Here is a 9,547-nt window from a genome sequence, read left to right as displayed (position 1 = left end):
AGATGTGCAGGAGTTTGTCAAGGATGAAGTAAGTAACAGACCAAGGGAAAGGGAATCCCAGCCAAGGATTTAGGTGGTAGCAATTTTTCTTAATTGTTCAAAGAGTAAAACAATGGACGAATCCATCCAATAAATCACTCCTCCACAAAGCATTTAACTCACTCAAAGGGGTGTCCCTCGTGAACAGCATTGAAAAGTGAGTCAGTATAGAATCTCCAGAGCGACCATTCCACTGTAATGGACCTTAAGAGATCTCCAGATGGATGGACAAGTATTGAGTTACTTTCAGAACGTCAACAATAAGGGGTATTTAGATCTCAGTGATTTGGGATGGCAGGGAGATATAAAAGCCTCGGTCAAGGCCATCTCAACTTGCCTCTGTCTGGTGCAGGTTCACTGTATACGGGATGTGCCTGGAGAGCTATCCTGAACTGGTAATTAAATACAGGTGTCGAGGGGGACACTGAGAGGCAGGCCAGTCAGAGGGAAAGCATGCTGCTTTTCTTTTCTCTTCTTTTTTTTTTAAATGTTTTTATTTACTATTGAGAGAGAAAGAGAATGTGAGCAGGGGAGAGGCAGACAGAGGGGGGAGAGAGCTGACAGCACAGAGGCCGAGGTGGGGCTTGAACTCATGAACTGCGAGATCATGACCTGAGCTGAAGACAGTGCTTAACCAACTGAGCCACCCAGGTGCCCCAATGTTCCTTTTCTGCTACAACACATACATTGTAGGTGTGAGTGCCACCTGTAGACAGTGAGGCCTCCGAGGTGGAGAGGATCTCCCGTTGAACTCTGTATCAGTCAGCTCCGGCTGCCGTAACAAAGACCACTGACTGGGGGCTTAACCAACAGGAATTTACTTGCTCACAGTCCTGAAAGCTGGTGTGTAGATGCCATCTTCTTGCTGTGTCCTCACATGGTCCCCCCTCTGTGCACACACACATCCCTGGGCTCTCTTTCAATTCTTTTTTTTTTTTAATTTTTTTTAAATGTTTATTTTTGAGAGAGAAAGCCAGAGCATGAGTGGGGGAGGGGCAGAAAGAGAGGGAGACACAGAATCTGAAGCAGCTCCAGGCTCTGAGCTGTCAGCAGAGAGCCCGACTCGGGGGGCTCGAACCCACAAACCGTGAGATCATGCCCTGAGCCGAAGTCGGACGCTTAACCGACTGAGCCACCCAGGCACCCCTCTCTTTCAATTCTTATAAGGACCCCGGTCAGATTTGATTAAGGCCCAATTCTAACGACCTCATTTTACCTCCCTCATCTCTTTCAAGACCGTATCTGCAAACACAGTCACACTCTGAGGTCCTGGGGTCAAGACTTCAACATACGGCTTTGGGAGGACACAGTTCAGTCCATAACAGCTCCATGATTCCAGACCCACCTGGCACGTTGCAGAGGGGAGCGTTGACACATATTCATTCACTCAACCCAACGTCCGTTTGCGTCCACGGGACTCCTGTCGGCCCTAGAAAAATGGGCTAACTTGTCAACAGTGGATTTACGTAGACTAAACATCAACAGGCACTTCGAAGGCAGAAAAGGATCCATGAACTGGGCTGGGCTGGGCATTTGAGCGTGTCCGAGTGCTCCGGAAGGAGGTGGTCAGGAGCTCCTCTGCGCACAGCTCCCTCCTGGGGAAACGCCTGTCTGCTGTCCCACCTGCTGCTCATCCCCTGGGTTTCACCCTGACCGTCCACACAGAGTAACACCGCCCTGCAGACAGATGCCCCAGCCAGAGTGGATAGGGACAGACTCACTGTCTCCCCCTGCCATCGCCGCCAATCAATCTTAGCTCTGGTGCCACCGGTGGCAAAAACAGACAGAGCCAACTGCTTGCTCACTGACCACACTTGCTTTCTTCGTCGCCCATGCAACACCCCCACTGCAGGAGCCTGCCTGAAGGGACCGAAGCCATGAAAGGCAGAGAGGCACCGAAAGACAATGTGGACGGCACAGCCCATCCTTTCTGGTTGAGTTGGGACAGCGAGGTCGTGCTTGTCCAAGCCACAACTCCCCCGAAGGAAGATGTTGTGCAAGCAGAAGAACAAGTAGAAAGCAGGAAGAACCGGCACCAGGAAGCATCAGCTGTTCTCCGGGGCCAACTTCAGTCCTGCCTGGCAGGTGCACTCTGCGGGCAGGAGAAGGTGGGCCCGTGTTTCTCCGCCAGCTGCATACGGGTTATAATGCAGATCACCTCGCCCGCGCCCGCTCTGCGGGCAGAGTACAAACCCACATGTCCAAACAGCTTCTCAGTTAGCTGTCGGTAGTTCCGTAGCTGAGAGCGAGCTTGTGGATTAACTGTACTTTTGCACAGACGCGGGAAATGACGCAGTGCAGCAGATGCCTTGCCCGGCTGCATGAAGATGGAGGCAGGCCTGCCTCTCCTCACTTCCAGGCGGTGGTGTTTCTTGAGGCCTCCTCTGAGGCCCTGGGGAGCGTGGGGAAAGCCCTGGTTGTGGGGTCCGGGCCCAGCCGCTCGCTCTTCCAGTAACTTTGGATGCATTATGTAGCCTGTGGCTTCGTTCACCTCAGCGGTGGAAGCAGGATGAACTTCTGTGTCCTAAGGGTTTTGTGAGGAGCGAGCGGGATGAGACCCCCAAATGCCAGCCCAGGGCTGGCAGGTGTGGGCATGGTCCGGTGTGGAGTCATCTCCTTATGTTTTCTCTGTCCCGTTCTCCAGGCGGCCCTCCCCTCCCCACGCCCCTGCTGGTGTTATTGTCCCGTGCATGTTCTGTCCATCCACAGATGCCAAGCCTTTCCTCACGTATTCTGCTTGCCTGAACCCCCCCCCCCCCCGGTTATCTGCCCTCTAAGGCACGTGGGGTCAAGTGTCGGCAGCTCTTTGTGACAGTTCTGTGGCGAAGGGCATGTCTCCTCCCAGCTCCGAGGCCTCCTTGGCTGTGAGCTCCCATTGTGAGGAGGCAGAAAACGTGTAAACACCTACTGTGCAGGGGCGCCTGGGTGGCTCAGTTGGTAAAGAGCCTGCCTCTTGGTTTTGGCTCAGGTCACCATCTCAAAGTTTATGAGTTCGAGCCCCACGTCGGGCTCTGCGCTGACAGCGGGGAGCCTGCTTGGGATTCTCTCTCTCCCCCATCTCCCTGCCCCTCCTCCACCCATGCTCTCTGTCTCTCTCAAATCATAAAAATAAATAAACTTAAAAATAAAACACCTGTGCAGTGGGCGCCCGAAATACGATAACTGACATTTGGTGGTGGTACTACTCAAGTGCAGCTCAGGGTCCATCTGTTCTACGAACTCTGATTTCCCCCTGGAAATTAGAAGCCGTTAGACGCACTTGGACCCTTAGCAGGTGTCTGGTCATTTCCTGGGCTGGTCACGCCCTGCCCCCCCCCCCCCCCCCCGCTGGGCTGTGCTCTAGGTGCAGAGACGGTGCCCAGCCGGTACAGGTGGCCGCACTTTGGAAGCGGGAGGACACTGCTCCTCTGGGTCACGGCAGGCAGGATTCACGATAGCGCTCGGTGGCTGGGCTGTCACTTGTCACAGCAGCCAGAGCGGCGCCCGATGAAGCTTCGCTACCCTTTCCAGCGGCTTACAATCTGGTGAGGACGCATCAGCGCTGTTCGTCCTGTGACTCGGGAAGATGCCAGACACTCACCTTCAAACTGGCAGGAGTCTGGCTGAGGTTGTCCCTCGGGGAGGGACAGGGACAAGGCCCAAAGCTCTAGATGTCAAGGATTAAGCATAGCATGGTAATGTCCCTGTGCCTTCCTCTCAAGGTTAACACAAATATCCACATAGGCCCTGAGGGAAACCAGCCTGGAGGTGAGGAGGGCAGCTGTGGCCATGCCCATGAGGCCTGGGGCCTGCACAGACTGGTGCCCTCTGCAGCCCGCCTTCTGGAACATTCCTGCTGGCACTCGGCCGCTGGGAGCCCTCTAGCTCCAAGCTAGAGTCCAAGCTTCGGTCGCCAAGGTCGGGGTCCCCGCTGCTCCAGGGATGGCAGACACCCTGTCATGTGGGACTAACAGTCAGGGGACCCTGGTCCCGTCCCCTCAGAGGAGGTGACTCTCCACTCTGGCCTCAGCCTCCTCATCTCAATGTCACTGCCCAGCTCCCAGATGTGGGGCTCCGGCTTCTGGAGCAGGGCCTGCCTGTCGTGTGGGCGCGGCCGGGTGGCGGGCAGGGAAGAACGGGTTTTCCAGGCCTGCAGGAACGCCCAGAGGCCTGTCTGCCTTGCGTGTGTGCAACGGCCTGGGGTGGCGGCCTCAACCGAGTGGGGGACTGAGAGCCCATGTGACAAAGGCGCCGATCCAGAGCCCCTCTTGCCGGTTCACTGACCCGCCGGAGCCACTTAGGACTTTGCAGATGCTGTTCCCAAGGGCTCCGAGGGTCCCCGGGCCTCGTGACCTCGAAGAGAACGCAGCCCGAGAGGGGGAGACAGGCCAGACAAGAGTGGGAGGGCCCAGCGCCGGGTAGACGCTGTGGGTTTGCACTTGGCCTGCAGGACAGCACAGCCTGCCCCGTGGGCTCCTTTTCTGGCACGCGTGGCCATGGAAGAGGCTGAGATGAGGTCCTTCAGGTTGGGAGCAGGGAGAGAAGATGCCAGCGACACTCCCTGTGGCTTCTCCCCAGAGGTCTTTGTCCCCCTTCCTGAAGCACTTTGCTGCCATTAAGTGGCCACCAGGGGGAGACAGACAATTGTGGCAAAGACTTGGATACAAAGAGATTCAGCTCGGCTCAGTGCCCTGTTCCCACACCTGACTTGAGTCCCAGGTCCGTGAATGCACAGCGACCACACCACTCCCCACGCAGCCGGTCGAGAGAGGCTTTGAAGTGTGAAAACCCACAGTGTGTTTGATCCCGTCTATTAACCAGGCGTCCTTGGTGTTTGTGTGTTCATAGCGTCAAAGGTTTATAGTTTATGGTTTCAGTGGCAGCTTTCTCTTTATAGTTCTACGGGGGAGACCTTGTTCCGTCCCCGGCCTCAGCAGACATGTGTCGTGTTCTAGAGCAAATGTCAGGCATCTCTTAGGACTCAGCTCTGCTTTGGGATGGTATTTTTATTTACTTATTTTTTTAAGTTTATTTATTTATTTATTTGTTTGTTTGGTTTTTTTTTTTTTTTTGAGAGAGAGAGAGAGAGAGAGAGAGAGAGAGAGAGAAAATCCCAAGCAGACTTCACACTGTCAGCACAGAGCCCAATGTGGGGCCTGAACTCACAAACCGTGAGCTCATGACCTGAGCCAAAACCGAGAATCAGATGCTTAACCCACTGAGCCACCCAGGTGCCCCGGGATGATAGTTTTAAAACGAAATAGGTAAGTCCCTGCAGGACACTTGGGGACCCTTCTCTATGTCACAAGGTTATCAAGGAAAAGAATATGTGAAGTGGTTTGCACCCTGCCCATTAGATGGTAAGTGATCCAGGATGGCTCTTCTGTTGTGACGGACCATCCGTCTGAATTTGGGTATGGCTGATACTTTGAGAATCTGTCAACTGCAAAACTTGACATTATTCAGTGGGGACAGATGAACATGGCATGATTATGCATATAAAGGTAATCTGTTCTAGAAAGTTAAGATTTCCACCAGGTGCTAAGGGACATGGTCATTGGGCATGTTCCTTAGTGGACACTAAGGAACACATGGATAAGTCACTTATGTCTAAGTCGGCTGTCTGCAAACTGACTGAGGCTTCAAGGCGGAGATGCGCTAAAGCCTTCACTGTGCCCTTGAACAGCAAGCTGCTTGCTCACCTACGAAGCGTGGAGGGACTCTTCCGAGGTCACCTACACCCTGAATTAAACATCAAAAATGAGAAGACAGGCGACTCAGCAGCCTGGAAAATCCTTATCATCGGTGGGAAATGTGTTCCATACATATGTGTTCCATACATATGTGTTCCATACATATACATATTTGTATATTTGAAAGTAGATTTACATATCATATATGTTCTTTTGTACGTATTATATTCCTTATAATAAAGTCACATCAATACTTGGTGATTACGGTTCAAACAGGCAATGGCCAGGAAGACCAGGCTCTCGTCCCATCTCTACCACTCGCTCCCTCTGCCTGGGAGATCTTAATCAGGTCCCCGCATTCCCTTGTGTCCGGACGGTCGGTTCTGTATCCGGAAAGTGAGACAGTGGGCTTGATTCCTCCTCTACGTTTGCTCCCACAACTCTCAGGTTTCCCAACGGCATCACTGCACTGAGCTATTTAGAAATCGATCTTATAGGTAACCAGCAGCCTTAACCTACAGTGCCCACATTATTTACTAGATAAAAAGAACATTCTTTCAGCAATGCAAGCGGAATCCTCCGGTTTCCTACACACCGCTCAGGGTGATTAGCTGCTGCCTTGTGAAAACTCATTCTTCTGCTGTTGCCATTTTTAATGTGTCTTCTGAGGCCACTGCAGACACTGGTTTTCAACACAATTCATGCCAACTAAGTTCCTGTGGGAAGAATAAAAGAAATAGACAGAAGTAACAAGATTTTAGTTCTTTATTATAAGCAGATGCACCAGTAAAGAAATACTTCCACTAATTACTTGGCATCGTAGTACTGATTACATTCATTTAGATACATTTAGACTCTTCACTTACTGGCAGATGATGAGGGTTTACTGATGCCCTGCATACTTGGACTAGTGATCAAGGAAAAGTGGTGACTTCTTTAACTAGTGATGATGATATGATATGGAATCATCCTCACATAACACAGCTTAAACAAAATAACCTATGTGCCTATATTTAACATTTTTAAAATTTGGTAACATTTAAAGATTGAAAAAAAAAAAACCCCCACCAAGAATAGGATGATACAGTACCCACTGTAAGCCCAAGAATGACACAGTTCCGTGTTGCCGTATTTCTTCAGATTTTGTTTCTTGGTTGTGCTTTATTATCCCAAACGCCGAGAATTCCTTGCTGATCCTTCCAAATCGTAACTTCCGTATCACTTATGAAGTATTTGTTGAGTGTGCCACTTACTTTTAAAAGCAACCTGTTGGCCTCAGACTGTAGAAACATGACTGCTTTAGAAAAGCTTCAACTTGTCGTCATCTGGTAATGCAATTGATCGAATCGCAAAACGTCTGGCCTCAGATTTCTATCTACTGAATAGACAAACCGTGCTCAGTGCCTAATAAAAGCTGACAATTGTGGTAGACTCTCAGGATAGAAAAGTCTAGCAAGGAATCCAATGTCAGACATACACACAATTCCTAATTTTCCAGTAGCCACATTTAAAAACAACGGGTGAAATTTTAACGGATTTTACTGAACACAATATATCCAATGTTATTATAATATGTAATCAATATAAATACTACTGAACTTCATTTTTTTTCAAAACTAATTACAAGCAATCTAATTATAAGCAAGTGCATTCTACACTTACAGCACATCTCGCACACTTTGGGGCTCTGTGGCACACGGGACCAGGGTCACCACACGGGCAAGTGCAGGTGTGGCTCCCGCATTCTGAGAGGGAAGTTGGGAAACCGTACTGGCCAGGGGGTTTGCTGCGTAAGGGGCTGTGGAGGGTTGGGGGGTGAGGGAAGGGGAAGCCGCTGGAAGCAGAAGAAACCATCCAGTAGATTTGCCTGAGGACACAGGTGCGAGGTGCCCCCGCGTGAGGCCCGTGGGCCGGGAGGCCACTCGTGCAGGAGGGAATGACAGATGGGAAGGTCAAAGTCTCCAGCAACGAGACTCCGTCCGTGTCACAGAACACGCGGCGGTCCAGATGGACGTGACCCACCGCAGACGAACATTTCTGTGCCCTGCACCACCTTGAAGCCAACCTCAGTTTGGGCCTTTGCTGCTTTATGTTTTATTGGAGCTTGGGGTCAGTAATACAATAGCGACACGATAGGGCAGGTTAGAAAGCCGGCAGACGACCAGGAATTAGAGCCTGGTGAAGACAACCAGAGCCAGGAACTACCAGAGAGCAAGACACATGGCGGGATGCTCTGTAGTGGATTTATTTCTCATCCCAAATGCACCGCCCCTCCTTTTTTTTTTTAAATCTCAACAGAGAGAGGGGAGGAAATACAGAGACAAAAACAAAGACATTAGCACACGAGAACAGAGGATACCTCGTTTGGGCTGTTTTTAATATACTTTATTTCATGTCACAAGGTCAAGTCTGTGTTTGTCACACGCCGAAGCGGACCAACGTACCCATAACCTAAAAGCAAAAAGTTGCAAGTTCTAGTATACGGCAGAACCCACTTGCAGACGGACGTACATGTGGGCAGAGTATTTGAGGGGGTTTCAGCAAAAGGCACAAGGATAACAGAACTTGCAGTCCACTACCCAGCACTGGGACGTCGGGCAGGGGGGTCGGTGCCATCACTGGGACACAGAGCTGGCCGAGAACCAGCGCTACCCAGAGGATGCGACAGAAATGAATGCAGGTACTTTACGGAGGTGACGGCAATTTAGGCCTCACGCCCGCCTAGGGGGCAGGTCCCACCATCAGAGTCTCTAGCTTACAACGGAGGCATCAGAGACCGGGAAGGAGATCAAGTTCCCACAGCGAGCGAGGGGCAGGTCTGGGATTCAAGCCCCGGTGCCCTGGCCCCGGAACCCGTGGTCCCCCCGCCACTCCTCCCCCGATCTCCTTCACAAAGAGACGTTAAAAGATAAAATGAATTCTAAAGACCCATGTTTCCGCCACGTGAACAACAGAAAGCCACGATTTTGAGAGATGCACGAATGTGTAACCGACGGCGGGGTCCAGGTTGACTCGGGGGTGCCCTCACCCTCCGGCTCGCCTGGAGCACAGCAGCACCCTCCCTGGGTTGAGGGGAGCCCCCTCCTAGGAAGGAGGACCCCCGCGGACAGCCCGCTGATGGTCAGACCGCGGGGAGGGCCGAGTCCAGCGTGCCGAGCGACTGGGCCTTCCTGTCGCCCCCTGAGTCCGCGGACTCGGCTGGAGAGCAGCGCCCCGGTTGGACCGGGGTCTGCGAACCACGACGCTGGTGCGGTGACAACACTGTGGGGACAGGAGGGGGCACAACACGCAGCCGCATGCTGCTCTGGCTTGGCGGGGGGGTGGGGAGGATGGGGGGAGACGAGGGCTGTGATGCTCAGTTCTGCCAGGCTTTCTACTCAAAGGCCAAACTTCAACTCCCACCATTTGGAATAAAATCAAACCGGCCGAAGCAAGCACACACACCCCCGGCAGGCGTTCTCCAGGCGGACACGCTCTCCTCTCCCGCGGCCCTACGCCCTGACTCCCCATGTCCTCCTCGGTTCCAAGTCTGTTCCATGCACACTTTGTTCCAAGCCCTCTTCCTTCCAAACCGCCTTCTCGCTCCATCCTTGTCTCCACTGCACGGATGAGAACTCACCTCCCACAGCAGCTGCGACAAAACACTGGGACGGGGCGTCCACGGGGAGAACAGATCTCTGTCATCTCCCCTCCACACCCTTCCAGGGGCTTTACACAAGGGCACTGGGGAGGGAGAAGACCCAGGGGTCACAAGCAATGAACTGTCCGTACATTGTAAAGAGGGGCGCCTGGGTGGCTCAGTCGGTTGGGCGTCCGACTTCAGCTCAGCTCATGAT

This window comes from Prionailurus bengalensis, chromosome B1 (genome assembly GCF_016509475.1).
Source record: "Prionailurus bengalensis isolate Pbe53 chromosome B1, Fcat_Pben_1.1_paternal_pri, whole genome shotgun sequence".
NCBI classification, from domain to species: Eukaryota; Metazoa; Chordata; class Mammalia; order Carnivora; family Felidae; genus Prionailurus; species Prionailurus bengalensis.
The sequence above is the reverse complement of the archived record's forward strand: the minus strand, read 5'-3'. Positions refer to the sequence as shown.